General features: G+C 40.6%; 1 pseudogene; it reads left to right on the top strand.

The window, feature by feature from the left end:
- The first annotated feature begins 15,021 nt into the window (after positions 1–15,021).
- On the top strand, positions 15,022–15,624 carry LOC128779651 (small ribosomal subunit protein uS5 pseudogene; annotated as a pseudogene).
- Positions 15,625–16,169: the final 545 nt, after the last annotated feature.

The raw sequence follows: 16,169 nt of genomic DNA, 5'->3' as shown, positions 1-16,169 counted from the left end.
ATGGTTCTTGAGAATATCATGCTAAGTGAAATAGTTAGAAAAAATCAAGAATCCTATGATTTCACTCATATGTGTGATATAAAGGTGAAGCAACAAATGAACAGTAAGACAAACAAAAACTCAAAGACCCAACAGTATGGTGTTCATTTGAGGGAAAAGGGAATGGAGAAGAGGTAGTAAAGGGTAAAGGAGGTCAAATATATCATGATGGAAGGAGATTTGACTTTTGAGTGGTGAACCTGCAATGCAATATACAAATGATGTATTATAAAATTGTGTACTTGATAACTATGTAATATTATTAACCAGTGTCACCCCAATAAATGTAATAAGGCATTTTAAAGGCATAGATATTGGAAATGAGAAAGTAAAACTCACTTTTTACAGGTGACATGATTCTACATATAGAAAGCCCAAAGACTACACACAAAAACCAACTAGAAAAAAATAAACAGAGTAAAGTTGTAGGACACAAGATCAATATACAAAAACCTGTTGTATTCCTATATACTAATAATGGAATATCTGAAAAAGAAATAAAGAAACAATTGCATTTACAATTACAACAAAAAGGATAAAATACCTATGTATAAATTTAAAGGATGTGAAGGAAGGACCTATACAGTGAAAACTCTAAGACATTGTTGAGAGAAATTGAAGTACACACAAAGATATTCCATGTTCGTGGACTGGAAAAATCAATATAGTTAAAAGGGCCTAATTGCCTAAAGCAATATACAGTTAAATGCAATCCCCATCAAAATTACCAATGGAATTTCCCCCCCCCCAAAAAAAAGAGAGAACAAAAAAATCATCAAATTCGTATGGAATCACAAAAGATTCCAAATAACCAGAGCAACCTTGAACAAAGCTGGAGATGTTACACTCCCAGATTCAAATTATACTACAAAGGTACAATAATCAAAACAATGCAATATTGGAAGATAAACAGACACACAGACCAAGACAACCAATTGAGAGCTCACATGTACAGGCAACTAATTTTCAACAAAAAAAGCCAAAAACGTACAGTGGAGAAAAGAAAGTCTCTTCAAAACTGGTGTTGGGAAAACTGGAAGGCCACATGCAAATGAATAAAACTAAACTGCTATTTGAAACTGTACACAAAAATGAACTCAAAATGGATTAAAGACTTAGATATAAGATTTGAAGCAAAATACATAAAAGTAAACATAGATACTAAACTTATGGACCTTAGTCTTAGAAAGGATTTTATAAATTTGGCCCAAAAGCCAAAGGAAATAAACACAAAAGTAAATGAATGGCACTATATCAAAATAAAAAGCTTTGGCAAAGCAAAAACAAAAACACAAACACACACATACACCTCCATTAAGGGGCTAATATTCAAAACAATGTAAAGAACTCATACAATTCAACAACAAAAAACAAACAATCCAATTAAGAGATGGGTAGAGGACCTGAACAGACACTTCTCCCAAAAAGACATACAAATGGACAACAGATATATGAAAAGATGCTCAACCTCACTAGCTATTAGGGAAATGCAAATCAACCACAATGAGATAGCAACTCACACCTGTTAGAATGGCTATTATCAACAAAACAAGAAATAAGTGTTTGAGAGGATGTGGAGAAAAAGGAACCCTCATACACTGCTCGTGGGAATGTAAACTCATAGAGTCACTATGGAAAACAGTATGGAGATTTGTCAAAAAATTAAGAAAAGAGCTACCTTATGATCCAGCAATCCCTCTTCTGGGTATCTACCTAAAAATTTCAAAAACATATATTTGTAAAGTTATATGTACCTCTATTATCATTACAGCATTATTCACAGTAGCCAAGACAAGGAAACAGCCTAAGTGTCTGTCCTTCATTCCAATACTACTTAGTCACAAGAAAGGAGGAAATACTGCCATTTGTGTCAACAAGGATAACACAATACTCTCAAGATTGAGAGTATTGTGCTAAGTAAAATAAGTCAGATGGTAAAATCTGAGTAGTCTAAGTAAAATGACAAGAACCATGTGATTTCACTCATGTGTGATATAAAACATAAAGAAACAACAAACAAACAAAACAAACTCATAGACATAGATAACAGTGTGGTGGTTACCAGATGGTAAGACAGATAGCAGAGGTAAAGGGGGTCAAATATACTGTGATGAAAGGAGAGTATACTTTGGGTGATGAACACACAATGCAATATACAGATAATGTATTATTGAATTGTACACTTGAAACTCATTTAGTTATTAACCAATGCCACCCTCATAAATTTAATTTTTTAAAAATGTCTCCAATTAGCCATCTAAGTTTCCAATTTAAGAAACCAGAAAAGAGCAAAACAAACTCAAAACAAAGAGAAGAAATAAGAGATATAATTGGAAAGCAATGAAATTTAAAACGGAAAACAATTTTAAAAATTAGCAAAAACAAAAGTTGTTATTTTGAAAAGACCAGTAAAACTGATAAGTCTCTCATAACGCTGACAAAACAAGAGGGAAGACACATATGACCAATATCAAAAATGAAAGAGAGCCCTGGCTGGTGTGGCTCAGTGGATTAAGCATCAGCCTGTAAACCAAAAGGATGCAGGTTCAATTCCCAGTCAGGGCACATGCCTGGGTTGTAGGCCAGGTACCCAGTTGGGGGCAAGCCAGAGGCAACTGATCAATGTATCTCTCACACGTTGATTTTTTTTCTCTCCTTCCCTTCCCTTCTCTATAAAAATAAATAAATATATATTTTTTTAAATTAGAGAATATCACTACAGACCCCTGAGACATTAAAGGAAAAGCAAGAGACCATTACAAACAACACTTTACATGTGTAATTTACAACTTAGATGAAAACTGAATGATTTTTTAAAAACAAAATCCAAAAACTGATCAAGGATGAAAAGATTATCTGAGTAATTTCATATCTACTAAAGAAATTGATTTTGGGGGAGAACCAAGATGGCGGCGTAGGTAGACACGCTGCGCCTCCTCGCACAACCAGAACTGACAGAAAATCGAACGGCAAGGGGGTCCAACACCAAGGAAATACAAAATAAACATTCATCCAGACCGGTAGGAGGGGCGGAGACGGGCACCGGGGTGGAGAGGACTCACGTAGCTGTGGCGGGACTGAGACTGGCGGAGTGTGGGACAAACGGGGCAGGCAGTCCGAGCACTAGCAGGCCCTGCAACCCTACATTTGTGCGGATGAACCGAGAGGGCCGGACTCAGAGTGGCGGAGAGCGGGGCAGGCAGAGCAGTGGGTAGCACCCTGGGGCCCCACATTCGCACACAGATAAACTGGGCGAACGGCGGGGAGCGAAGCAGACTGCGCAACCTAGGGCTCCAGCGTGGGGAAATAAAGCCTCAAACCTCTTGTTGAGAGCTAGGCAAGAGACCTAGGCAATTATAAGCATTGCTAAGCAGAAAACCTCTTGAAGGTCACCAGAATAGATAGGGGAGAGACACAACATTGTCGGCCAAAGTAAGGGTAAACAATACGTGATTTGCAGAGGGCTTATTCTGAGTTACAGCCAATTAGTTAGAGGGCCATAAAACTTTGGGTGCCAGACTCATCTCAGGTCTGGACCCTTATCTTTAAACTGAGGATACAAATTAAGTGGGACAGACAGATGGTTCTTATCACGGGAGACAGGGTTTCAAAAGAAAATTTTAACATCTGGTTAATGTTCCTCCAGAGCCAAGAGCTATGCAGAGATAACAGCAACTCCCGCTTTTGTAACTTGCTTGCTTGCTTCTCACTGTATAAAAGAGCTAGCCTGTGAGCGTTCGGCGTGGCTCTCATTTGCAGCTCTACGGAGCACCGTGACTCCGGTCACTTTGGGAGAGTTCGCCCCTGCGCAGGTAAAAGCTTTGCTTGGCCAATAAACCATCTATAAATCTCTTGAGAGTCAGAGTCTTTCAGTTCCTAGAACGAGAACCCTCGATCTCGCATATAACACTCTGATTGAAAGCGCCCGTGGGGGTTGGGGCAGCAGCAGGAGAGACTCCCAGCCTCACGGGAGAGGTCGTTGGAGAGACCCACAGGGGCCTAGAGTGTGCACAAGCCCACCCACTGGGGAACCAGCACCAGAGGGGCCCAGTTTGATTGTGGGTATCGGAGTGAAAGACTGAAATCCGGAGGAGAGTGAGGCGGGCGCCATTGCTCCCTCTCGGCCCCTCCCCCACATACAGCGTCACAGCACAGCGACCAGCATTACCCCGCCCCGGTGAACACCTAAGGCTCCGCCCCTTAAAGTAACAGAAGCGCCAAGACCAAAAAAAAAAAAAAAAAAAAAAAAAAAAAAAGGCCCAAATGACAGAACACTTCAAAGCTCCAGAAAAAATACAATTAAGCGAGGAAGAGATAGCCAAACTATCGGATGCACAGTTCAAAGCCCTGTTATCAATATGCTCACAGAATTGGTTAAATCTGTTCGAAAAGTAGATAAAAAAATGAAGCCTATGCAAATAGAAACAAAGGAAAATGTACAGGGAACCAATAGTGATGCGAAGGAAACTGGGACTCAAATCAATGGTGTGGACCAGAAGGAAGAAACAAACATCCAACCAGAAAAGGATGAAGAAACAAGAACTCAGAAAAATGAGGAGAGGCATAGGAACCTCCAGGACATCTCAAAACGTTCCAACATCCGAATTATAGGGGTGCCAGAAGGAGAAGAGGAAGAACAACAAATTGAAAACTTATTTGAACAAATAATGAAGGAGAACTTCCCCAGTCTGGCAAAGGAAAGGGACTTCCAGGAAGTCCAGGAAGCTCAGAGAGTCCCAAAGAAGCTGGACCCAAGGAGGAACACACCAAGGCACATCATAATTACATTAGCCAAGATTAAACGCAAGGACCTACATCCAAGATTACTGTATCCAGCAAAGCTATCATTTAGAATGGAAGGGAAGATAAAGTGCTTCTCAGATAAGGTCAAGTTAAAGAAGTTCATCATCACCAAGCCTTTACTATATGAAATGTTAAAGGGAGTTACCTAAGAAAAAGAAGATCAAAAATAGGAACAGTAAAAATGACAGCAAACTCACAGTTATTAATGACCACACCTAAAACAAAAACAAGAGCAAACTAGGCAAACAACTAGAACAGGAACAGAACCATAGAGATGGAGATCACATGGAGGGGTGTCAATAGGGGAGTGGGAGAGGGAGAGGCGGGGAAAGGTACAGAGAATAAGTAGCATAGATGATAGGTGGAAAATAGACAGGGGGAGGGTAAGAATAGTGTAGGAAATGTAGAAGCCAAAGAACTTATAAGTATGACCCATGGACATGAACTATAGGGGGGGAATGTGGGAGGGAGGGGGTGGGCAGGATGGAGTGGAGTGGGGGGGGAATAGGACAACTGTAATAGCATAATCAATAAATATATTTTAAAAAATAAAAAAAACAAAACAAAAAAATTGATTTTGTAACTAAACACTTTCTGGAAAAGAATTCTCCAGACCCAGATGACTTTATTGGTAAATTATACCAAACAAATACCACCATTTCCACATGATCTCTTCCAGAAAATAGAAGAGGGGGGAATTTTTCCTAATTCATCTCAGGACATCATTATCTTAATACTAAGACCAGATACAGACTCTGTACAAAACACTATAAACCAATATCTCTCGTGAATATAGACAGAAAATTTCTTCATGAAATATTAGAAAATCAAAAATGGAAGTATATAAATAGACTACACTATGGCGAACTGAGTTTCCTACCCCCCCGCCAAAAGGGGAAGGAGTTCTCCCTAAAATTTGCAAAAAGACAAAGATGTCCACTCTCACTACTCCAATTCCACGTTAGACTGAAGTCCTAACCAGCACAAGATGTCAGAAAAATAGAAAAAGGACACATAAATTATAAAGAAAGAAATAAAATTAACCTTAATTGCACATGACATGCTTGTCTGTGTAGAAAAATCACAAGAAATCTAAAAAAAAAACCCGCCCCTAGAATTAATAAATTGAGTCAGCAAAATCTCAGGTTGCAATATCAACACACACACACACAAAAAAACTACTGTATTTTCATATAGTAGCGAAGAACAATCAGAAACCAAAAAATTTTAATAGCATTTCAATAGCATCCAAAAAATCAAGTAGGTTGGTATAAATCTAAAATATTTTGTGTATGTATGAGCTATTATGTTTAAATTATAGCTGCTGATGATAGAAATAAAAGAACACCTTTAAAAGTGGAGAACCTTCCAACCATCATGAATTGGAAGGCTCAACATCTCCTTCAAAATTGACATGTGATTCTTTTTTTTAAAATATGTAATATGTTTTTTATTTATTCTTTACTTTTTTCCACATTTTTTATTGTCGTTCAAGTACAATTGTCTCCATTTCCCTCATCACTCCCCCACCCCTTATTAAAAGAGCAACAAGATTTGTTGATCTACATTATTGTGGTCTTAAAATGGATAATTATCAGTAATATTATTCCCAAGTAAACTTGAATGGTGTTATTTTATTCATAATTTGCCGTGTTTTTATCTTGTTTTTCTTAACTTCTCCGCATTCATATTTGCCTTTTTTTTAAAGTATTTTCTATTTCAAAAAATTGCCTCTTTTAACAGACTGATGGTTGCTACAGAGGACAGAGGGTTGGGAGCTGGGTGCAAAAGGTGAAAAGATTCAAAAGTACAAATTGGTAGTCACAAAACAGTCACAGGGAGGTAAACTACAAGATAGAGTATACAGTCAATAACATTGTAATAACTATATGTGGTACCAGGTAGGTACTGGAAATATTGAGGGGACCACTTTGTAAAGTATATGATTGTCTAACCATTAGGCTGTACACCTAAAAATAATACAAAAAATATTGAATGTAAATTGTAATTGAAAAATAATTTTTTAATGCAAAAAAAAAAGATTTGTTGATCTAGACAAGCATAGTCAAAACAATTCTGAAAAAGAAAAAAAAGTTGGAGTATCACACTACCCAATTTTAAGAAGCACTGTAAAGTTACATTAATAAGACAGTGTGCTATTGGGAAACAAATATACACCTACACCAATGGAACAGAAGAATAAGGACTGCAGAAAGAAACCCACATAAATATGGCCAATTTATTTTTAAAAGAAATCCAAAGACTATTTGAGAAAGAATAGTTTTTTATCTGTAATAGTGTTAAATTCGGTGGAAAGACATTCGGTGGAATTCAGCAAAAAAATTAATCTCCACTAAACCTTCACATCTTATACAAATATGAACTCAATGTGAATCACAAATCTAAAATATATACACTATCAAAAATTAGAAGAAAACATAGGAGAAAATATTTCTGACCTGGAGTTAAGCAGAGTTCTTAAACATGACACCAAAAGCACATCCTTAAAAGAGTAAAAATAATAATTTAGATTCTATAAATATTAAAAACTTTTACTCTGCAAATAATGTTAGAAAATGAAAAGATAACCTACCCACCATGAAAAAATATTTGCAAATCACATAACTGGCAAAAGGGCTGTATCCAAAATATATAAATGACCCTCTAAAATTTAGAGTCTAGCTCTGGCTACTTTGGCTCAGTGGATTGAGTGCTGGCCTGCAAACCATTCCGTTCCCAGTCAGGGCACGTACCTGGGTTGCAGACCAGGTCCCAGCAGGGGTCCCCGGAGAGGCAACCACACATTGATGTTTCTCTCCCTCTCTTTCTCCCTCCCTTCCTTCCCCTCTCTAAAAATAAATAAATAAAATATTTTTAAAAAGTAAATAAAATTTAGAGTCTAAATTGTAGTAAAAACAACTCCCTGGGTTGACCAATCACTCAAGAGAGTAGGAATGACTGGCACTCTATCAAACCAATCAGCAGGCAGGCCAGTATTAGCCTCTCTCGCTAATCACAGACAACCTTCAATTAGCCAATAGAAGTAGTAAGCTAAAATAAGAGGAGGGGCCTGCTTGATCTCCATGGCAACCAATGGCTTTCCGGGCGGTTTGGAGTAAGGGAGAGGCTGCATGTAGTCAGCACCAGATACCCTAATGCGGGTGTTTGAGAGGGGCAGGGAGGGAATTTATGGGGGGACAGGTGGGAAGGAGTTAGAAGGGGAATAAGGGAGCAAGGAGGGCTTCATAAATGGGCGAAGAGGGTGTTTTAACTAGATTAGTGTTTAGAGGGAGCACAGCTTTTTAGAGGCTGTAATAGGTGGACGCAGAAGGAGCTCAGAGGTCAGGAAGCTAGGTGGAGAGGTAGAGAGACCTGAGAGGGAGGAAGGGCAGGACTTTATAAAGTGACGGAGAAAAGGCTATGAGTGGCATGAGAGGGACTTAGAGTTCATAGGTGCTCAAAGAAGGTCTTAGAGGAGCCCAGTGAGAGTTTATGTGGAGCTGGGGGAGCAGTTATTGGGACAAAGTGAGGGATAAATGGGATGAGCAGAGATTATTGGTGACTTTACAAGTTCCAACAGGATGAGAGTTTTTATAAGGGACAATGAAGGTTTTACAGGTGATAGGTGAGACAAAGTGTTGAGTGAGGGTCTTCTTAGCAGGGCGTTTTACAGAGGCAAAGACAGGGTTGCTTGGGTGACAATGAGGCAATTATAGGAAGTGGATGAAGTGGATTGGTTGTGGTTTCAGGAAGGATAAGTGAGAGTGATCAGAGTCAGAAAGGAATTTGGGTTGACAGGATGGAGCCAAGAAAGACATGCTGCACAAGTTTGCAAGGTGGTTAAGGAAGACAGGAAGGAGATTATAGGAGACAAGGAACAGAGGGGGATTAGGGCATGGGGGCAGGTGGGGGCTGGGAGTTATAGGGGACAGAAAGATATTAAATGGGACAGGCAGAGGTTAGAAGGGATATGGTGGGAGTTCAGCAGAGTCAGTGAGAGTTTTAAATGGAGAATTCACAGGAGTCAAGGAGACACGTTAGTATGAGGTCAGAGGGAATGGTAGAGGCCAGAAGCCATACTAAGCCATACCCACTTTCTGCCCCCCAGGCGTTTGAAATTTTGCCTGACAAGCCCCCCAGAGATTACATGTGCCTGTCGATTTTGGCCTTCTTCTTGTGTTTTCCCATAGGCATTGTAGCCTTGATCTTCTCTATCCAGGTGGGAATCTGAAACATGCCAATCCTTGCCCTCCCCTTCCTCTTCATCCTGGCTATAACCCTATTTCAAACTCTCCCTTGTTTCTCTCCTGTGGGTTCAGGTCCCTACCCTATGTCCATACAGTTCCATGGTTTACCCCCATACAATAACCCTTTTAAGCCCATCTATTCCTGTTCTACCTCTCCCCTCAAATCAGACAAGGCACAGCAACAAATGGAATGAACGAGCCTTAGCAGCTGAGACCTCCCACCAAGTCTTCTACATTGCAGTCTTGGGGATTGTTATGGGAAGCCTCATCACACTGATCCTCTTGATTTTCTACATGATGGACTTATTTTCTCGGTAACATCCTCCAGTTCATGAACAAACCAACAAATATATACAATTGTGCTACTGCCCTTGGCTCTGAGTATACACTTGGGCCAAATGGGACTCCTGCTGAACCTGGAGTGCCTGGAGTGCCAAATGTTGCTAGTCTGAGCCTGTAATTTGATGTGGTTGATAGGGAAGGAAGTGGTAGCTCAGGCAGCCCCTTGGACCAGAGCTCAAGGCCAACCCCAGGACCCTGCTGAGGGATAAGGACCACAGGAGACAGGGTAAGGGCACTGTGTCCCCAGGACAGCCTCCTCTCCTGCCAACGTTCATTCGTTCATGCCACACATTTGTTTATGTTAACCAAGGGCCTTGACTGTGCTGTCTGACTCTGGAGACAGACCCTTACCCCCATAGAACTTATAAACCAGGGTGGAAGACATATCACCAGACAGTAACGATACACAGCAGTCTAATTTCTAACGGGAGAAATTTAAGAAGGTGGGTTGTAAAGGCCAGACCTAATTGAGGTGCTTATTATCTACCAGCAAACCAGGAAGTCAAGCACCTATCAGTGAACTGGTTACAATTTGGTTCATATTCTTATTGTAGAGAGCTTCTATAATAGGTATAAATTGCTTTCTCTCCTCCCTCCCCCCAGCCATCAAGTTCATTCAGTGCCTTCTAAGCATCTACAATATACCAAGCACTGTGCTAGGAGCGAGAAACACAACAGAAAAAAAAAATAAGACCTCTTTCTGATGGAGCCACATTCCAGTGGGGAAGAAAACCATAAACAAATAGACCTTTAAACAAGCAACATAATTACAGAGGATGGAAAACATTAAGGGGGGGGGCCATAAGCTAAAGCAGTGCCAGTACTGGTCCACCACTGTTAACGGTTTGCAACAAGGTAAGTGAAGAAATTGCCAGTAAGTGCTTACAGCAATTTGCCATGACATTCAAGTATATCACCAAGAGACTTATCTTGTTGAATTGGGTATAGAACAAAGGATCAGTCCATGACTCATTGAAAGAGGTATCAAAAAATGAGTCCTACTCCACAATCACAGACAGTTTGAGATACAGGAGGGAGGAATGAGATCTAGAGGGTATGTTGTTTAGGGCCTTGCAAGCAGCTGTAACAAATAAAGCCCACCAAATAAGTAGCTCAAAAACTAGCTTATTTCTCCTCACAGAACCTACCAATGGGTATATCTGATGATCCACATATTAAGTCAAGGATCCTGGCTCCTTCCACTTAGCGATTACAGCATCTCCTAAGGGCACAGCATCTCCTAAGGGCTCAGCATCAGAAGAAGAGAGAGTGAAGAACTCACACCTCCTTCTTAAAAGCCTTGGTCTGAGCCCTGGCTGGTGTGGCTCAGTGGACTGAGTGCCAAACTGCCAACCAAAGAGTCGCCAGTTCAATTCCCAGACAGAGCACATATTTGGGTTGCAGGCCACATCCCCAGCTGGGGGCATGCAAGAGGCACTCAATCGATGTATCTCTCGCACATTGATGTTTCTCTCCCTCTCTTTCTTTCTTTGCCTCTCTCTAAAAATAAAATATTTTTTTTTAAAAGCCTTGGCCTGAAAGTGAAACTTTGTTCACTGTTGGTAGGATGTACATTTGTACAACCACTGTGGAAAAGAGTATAGAGGTTCTTCAAAATAAAAGTACCATGTGATCCAGGAATCTCACTTCTAGCTATATATCCAAAGGAAATAAAATCACTGTCTCAAAGAGGTATCTGCACTCCTCCTGTGACAATTGCAGCATTATCCACAATAGCCAAGATATGGAAGCAACCTAAGTGTCTAACAACAAATTCATGGATTAAAAAAAAAGAAGTGGAATATATACACAAAGGAATATTACTCAGCCACAAGAGTTAGGAAATCCTGCCATTTCCAGCACCATAAAGGAACCTTACTGGTGTTATGCTAAGTGAAATAAGTCAGAGAAAGACAAATACTGTGTGATGTATGTGTGAAATCATAGAAACAATGTATAATGGTGGTTGCCAGGGGCAGAGGGCTGGGGGGAATGAAGACAAGTGGGGGGAAGGTAAAACCTTTCAGTTATAAGATAAATAAGTTTGGGGGATCTAATGTATAACACAGTGAATATGATTAACAATACTGTATTGTATACTAAAATATGCTGAGAGTAGATTTTTTTTTTTTAATACAGAGGGGAAGGGAGGGAGATAGGGAAACATCAATGTGTGGCCGCCTCTCACACGCTTTCTACTGGGGACCTGGCCTACAACCCAGGCATGTGCCCTGAATGGGAATCGAACCTGTGACCCTTTCGCAGGATGGAACTTAATCCACTGAGCCACACCAGCCAGGGCTAAGAGACTAGATCTTAAGCATTTTCACTAAAATAAAAAAACAAAACGTAACTATGTGAGGTGATGGGTGTGTTAATTAACTTGATTATGGTAATAATTTCACAATGTATACATATATAAAATCACCATGTTGTGCACCTTAAAAATATTACAATTTTATTTGGCAGTTATAGCTCAGTAAAGTGGGGGGAAAATTGTTACAATCAAGCCCTACACTTTTGCATTCGGTCCATTGGACAGAATGAGTCTCATGGCATAAGGAGCTGGAAGGACAGAGCTCCCCTTGTCTGATCTTGGGAAGGGGGTGAGAAATAAGTCTGGGAAGGTATGGTGTAGCAGTCATTAGAGTGTTTGGGAGCCATATTCTGGCTCAGAGATTCATTCAACAGTGGTCATGTGAAACTTCCTGAGCCAATGAGACTTAAATAAATAGTTTTGGGAAGCATTTACTAAAAAGAAGCAGCCTACCTCTTCCATGTTAACTCTAAAACCACACCTTTCTCTCCCACCTTGGAGGGTGTAGGGTCTCATTTGCAACCACGTGGAAGAACTTGGGGGTGCCAGATGAAGGAGGAGCCAAGGAAGCAAACAATAGAAAGTGGAAAACAGTATAGTACTGGCATAAAAACAGACACATATATCAATAGGACAGAATAGAGAGCCCAGGGGGAAAAAAAACCCCACACCTTTGTATTCAACATTTGATAGAGAATGCAAGTACATACAATAGCTAAAGACAGTTTATTCAATAAATGATGTTAGGAAAATTGGACAGATACATGCAGAAAAATGAAACTAGACCACCTTCTTACACCACACACAAGAATAAATTCAAAATGGATTAAAGATTTAAATGTTAGACTTGAAGCCATAAAAATCCTGGAAGAAAATATAGACAGTAAAATCTCAGACATTGCTTGTAGCAATATTTTTTCTGATATATCTCCTCAGGTAAGGGAAACCAAAGAAAAAATAAACAAATGGGACTACATGAAACTAAAAATTTTTTGCACAGCAAAGGAAATCATCAACAAAATAAAAAGACAGCCCAGTATATAGGAGAACATATTTGCCAATATACCTGGCAAGGGGATAATATCCAAAATTTACTTAAAAACTTATAAAACTCAACACCAAAAAAACAAACAATTCAATTAAAAAATAGACACTTCTTCAAAGAGGACATACACATGGCCAATAGACATAGGAAAAGATGCTCAACATCACTAATCATCAGAGAAATGCAAATTAAAACCACAATGGGATATCACCTCACACCTGTCAAAATGACTATCATTAATAAATAAACAAACAACAAGTGCTGGCAAGAATGTGGAGAAAGGGGGAACCCTTTTGCCTTATTGGTGGGATTGCAGACAGGTGCAGCCACTGTGGAAAGCAGTATAGAGATACCTCAAAAAATTAAAAATGATGCCCTGACTGATGTGGCTCAGTGGATTGAGTGCTGGCCTGCGAGCAAAGGGTGGCTGGTTCAATTCCCAGTCAGGGCACAAGCTTGGGTTGCAGGCCAGGTCCCCAGTGGAGGGGGTGCATAAGAGGCAACCAAACACTCATGTTTCTCTCCCTCTCTTTCTCCTTTTCTTCCAATCTAAAAATAAATAAACAAAATCTTTTTAAAAAATGGAACTGCCTCATGACCCAGCAATTCCACTTCTGGAAATTTATCCAAAGAAACCAAAACACTAATTCAAAAGAATATAAGTCCCTTTATGTTCATTGCAGCGTTATTTACAATCACCAAGATCTAGAAGAAGCCCAAGTGTCCATCAGTAGATGAGTGGATAAAACAACTATTGTATATTTACACAATGGAATACCACTTGGCCATTAAAAAGAAGAAAATTTTAGCCTTTGCAACAGCATGGATGGACCTGGAGGACATTATTTTAAATGTAATAAGCCAGTCAGAGAAAGACAAATACCATATGACTTCACTCATACGTGGAATCTAATGAACAAACTGAAGGAACAAGTGAAATAGAGATAGATTCATATATAGAGAGCAGGCTGAGAGTACTGGGGCATGGGTGGTTAGCGGGAGGAGGGATGAGGACAAAGGACTCGTGGGCATGGGCAACAGGGTGGTGATTACAGGAGGTGGAGGGTATAAGGGAAATAAATGGTAATGGAAAGATACAATAAACATAATGTGTGCCAAACTTTTTTTAAGTGGAGGAGCAGGAGGCTGGGTCCTCAATGACATTACCATCATCATCATCATGACAGTCATTGAACAGTCAACTGTGTTCAAACAATATTCAAAGAGCTTATGCATATTATCTCATTTAAATGCTGCAACAACACTGAAAAGTAGGTGTTGTTATTGTCCCCAATTCATAAATGCAGAAACTGAAGCCAGAGAGATTGAGAGACTTGCCCATGGTTATCCAGCTTGTGAGTGGTGGAATCAGAATTCAAACCTTATTACTCTGAACACAGAGGTTTTGCTCATTATAACTGCCTTCCAGCATTTGAGCTGCAGGATCACACCTCACCTGAAGCAGTTTTTTTTTAACCATGTCAGCCAAGATATTTCTTGTTCAGGAGGGAAAAAACTACTTTGAGTTGGGTTTTCATACAGTCATAATCCAAAAAGTGGTTTAGCTCTGGGTATGAAGGAGGTAATCCAATAAACCTGGTGTTGGGGGAGGTGGGGCAGTGAAGGCTTTCCTGGGTCGGCACATCTGAGGAGGAGATAGCTATTGTAGATAAGAAGTAAGGGTGATTGAGGTAGCAGCAAAGGAATCAAATCAACAGGAATAAAACCCCAGAAGTGGAAGGAAGGTACCGCCCCAATGAGAACACTGGTCTCCTCTCTGGAAAAGTTTTAACCTGTGGATAAGTTCTCTCCACTCAACCTCAGCATCAGTCCCACCTGCCCCCTGCTATGTTTTAACCCCATCATCATTATTCCTGCCCCAGCCTCAGTCTCTTTCTGTGATCCACCCTCCACAGAACAACTAGAATGTTCTTTCCCACTTTTTAAAAACTTTAAATTTCTTAATCTATTTAGATAAAGGTTTAAAATCCGCTTCTTCTCCAAGGAAACACCAAACGGTGATGACACTCGTGCTACAGGAGGGCCCGGAGTTCTGGGGGCCCTGGAATGGGATGCTGTGGCAGCTTCCATGGAGGATTTGGCAGCAGCATCCAGAACCAAGGTCATGACTGTGGTCAGGTCTAGGCTGAGGCCATGGAGCTCACAGAAGCAAAGCCAAGGACCAGGAATGGATCCCTGTCATCAAGTTGGGATGTCTGGTCAAGGACATGAAGGTCAAATCCCTGGAAGATTTGTATCTTCTCCCTGCCCATCAAGGAATCATTGACTTTCCTGGAGGCATCCTTCAAGAAGGAGGTTTTGAAGATTATGCCTGTGCAAAAGCAGACCTGTGCTGGCCACAGGACCAGGTTCAAGTGATCCAAGGAAGTAGCCACTGTCATCCATTGGGGCCATCATCTTGGCCAAGCTCTTGATTGTACCTGTGCAGTGAGGTTATTGGAGGAAAAAGATTGGCAAGCCCCACACTGTCCTTTGCAAGGTGACCAACTGCTGTGCCTCTGTGCTGGTGTGCCTCATCCCTGCTCACAGGGGCACTGGCATTGTCTCAGCCCTGTGCTCAAGAAGCTGCTGCAATGGCTGGTGTCTACAACCGCTACATCTCAGCCAGGGGCTGCACTGCCACCCTGGGCAACTTTGCCAAGGACCCCTTCAATGCCACCGCCAAGACTTACAGCTATCTCACCCTTGACATCTGGAAAGAGATCATATCCACCCAGTCTCCCTAACAGGAATTCACTGACCATCTTGTAAAGCCCCACCCCAGAGTTTCTGTACAGAGGACCCAGGCTCCAGCTGCGGCCACCACATGATTTTACACAAGAAAAATAAAGTAAATTAAGCCTGTTTTTAAAAAGCATTCAAATCTACAGACTGTACTAAAAAATAGTCTAACAGACCCCTGTATAATGCCCAGATTTAACAGATGTAAACATTTTCCTATATCTGCATCAGATCTCTTATTTTTAGAAATAAAATATTATACAGATTAAGCCCCTGGCCCCTCTTCTCTGTTCCCTTCCTCCCTCCCTCTGTCCCTGAACTCAGGTTGCTATGAATCACTCCTATATGTATTTTGCACCTTTACTCAATATGCATGGGTACACTTGATGATGCAGAGTTGTTGTTTTGTGTGTGTAAAGTGTGGGAAAGCTAGTGCAAGCTGGAATAAACTTGTTTCTGCCCTTGATGGTATGAGCATCCACAGGAGAAGATGGCCTCCTTCATCATAGATTAAACACACACCTGGCCCAGGAGTTGGAGAAGTTGAAGGAAGATCCAGGAGAAGGTGAAATAATTGCTGGCCTGTCTACTGCCCTATGCAAAAATGATGAGTCAGCAGCCAGCCACCCAGATA

Source organism: Desmodus rotundus, chromosome 12 (genome assembly GCF_022682495.2).
Source record: "Desmodus rotundus isolate HL8 chromosome 12, HLdesRot8A.1, whole genome shotgun sequence".
Taxonomy (NCBI): domain Eukaryota; kingdom Metazoa; phylum Chordata; class Mammalia; order Chiroptera; family Phyllostomidae; genus Desmodus; species Desmodus rotundus.
Note: the sequence above shows the minus strand (reverse complement) of the source record. Positions and strands in the feature narration are given on the sequence as shown.